The sequence below is a fragment of the Cannabis sativa genome, chromosome 3 (genome assembly GCF_029168945.1).
Source record: "Cannabis sativa cultivar Pink pepper isolate KNU-18-1 chromosome 3, ASM2916894v1, whole genome shotgun sequence".
NCBI lineage: Eukaryota > Viridiplantae > Streptophyta > Magnoliopsida > Rosales > Cannabaceae > Cannabis > Cannabis sativa.
In genome coordinates this window covers 28,860,423-28,862,256 of record NC_083603.1, presented here as the reverse complement: position 1 = coordinate 28,862,256, position 1,834 = coordinate 28,860,423, and positions in this window count along the sequence as shown.

Here is a 1,834-nt window from a genome sequence, read left to right as displayed (position 1 = left end):
ATCTTCTTGTCTTCTATAACTGAATTATTCATATCATCAAACCATTTTCTTTCTTAAGCTATACATATTTACAGTTGGTATTGATATGTCTTCTCCTTATAATATTTCTTCCATGTTTTGATGCTTGTTGTTGTTATACTGTTATGACATGAATTTAGATAAAATTTGTTGTCCATTGATATGTATGACTATCACATATCTAAGATATGGTTGTGATATATAAGCTTGCTTGTTAAATGGTTATTTATTCAGTAAGAATGAGCTGTGTGATAATTAATGTTTTTATTGGCATTTATTAGATTTATTAATATTTTAATTTTTAAGAACTTCACATTCTTGTCATTGATTATTAATGTTTGATTTGTTTACTTCACTTTAGAGTTTTGCAACCAAGAGGTAGTTTCAATTGAATGTTTCAAATTCAACAACATCAAACAACCCAAAATATTTCCTCTAATAATCGAAAGTACAAAAAGGGACTTTCTGTTGCAATGATGTGTTAACTATCAAAACTTCCTCTCCTTGTTGATCGTGTTTTACTATTTTGCCCATGTGGCAGACAGCTTGAAGGATGTAGAGCTGAAGTTTCCCTTAATGTACTTGGTGTACAAAATGATTATAGTTTGATACTAAGATCATTAAATTAGGTGAGTCTCTTGGAATGTTTGAATCTTTATCGCCTTACTATGTTCATGAAGCTTCATTCATATAGCTTTTCTACTATTTTAGTCCATTAATTTGTTGATTGAAAGAGATGGGAATCGGGTCTCGTTATATGTTCTATTCTTTGGCCTTCGGTCCACCTACATGAATAAAATGACTTTCATATAATGCCTAGTGAACTGAAATTTGTCCTCTCTGTTTTTACCCATTGTGGTGTCAAAGAAATAGAAAGAAATAAAATCTGCAGATTATGGTATATTTACCGTTCTGGGAATTTAGAAGATAATAAAAATATCTTACTGGGTGCAGGTAGTTGCACCTCTTCTGTAAATGGGCAAGTTAGGATTATTTATACACGACTCTAGTCATCTTAAGGCAAGGTGTTGAATGCTTAATTTATCGTTTGTAAAATATTGTTGAAATAGGCTAATTAGAAAGAGAAGTTCTGATGAATATTGTTGAAATAGGCATAAGAAAGTCTGTTAATTTTGGTAGGACATGCCAGTTTCTTTTTTTTTAAAAAAAAAAGTATTAGTTTATGCTTTTTGTAGTGTCTTAAATATTCGGCTGTGATAAGTCTGAAAGCTGCAATTGTTGTTGTAATGTGTCTCAGTTTACAATTATAAATGATGATGCATTTCCTGTCATTCAATCGAATGTGATTTTAGTTTTTCCGTGTGTTTGGTGTCCTTGGAATCTGCAGATGGAAGCTTATCCTGCTCTGATGCTATTTCCAGCTGAAAAGAAGAATATGCTATTCCTTATGAAGGGCAGATGGGAGTTGCTGATGTTATTAAATTTATTGCTGATCATGGAAATAACTGTGTTTGATTGATATATTTCCTGGACAGATTTGCTATATATTGTTTAATTGGATAAGTTTATACTTTATAATATGACCAATTACTTTCATTACAGTACGTAGTTTATATATATTTTAATTTTTGTTTTTTTTAATTTGTATTTATTTGTAAGGGAAAAATAACATAATTTTTTCACTTTTTTCTCTTTTTTTACAACAAAACGACTAGCAAAAATCGTCGTTGAAAAATACAAAATTTATAATTAAATTGATAATGTGACTATAGGTGACAGTTTAAAACCGTGCTTATGTCACTATAGGTGATGGTTTAAAATCGTGGCCTATAGTGTTCACTATGGGCGACGGTTT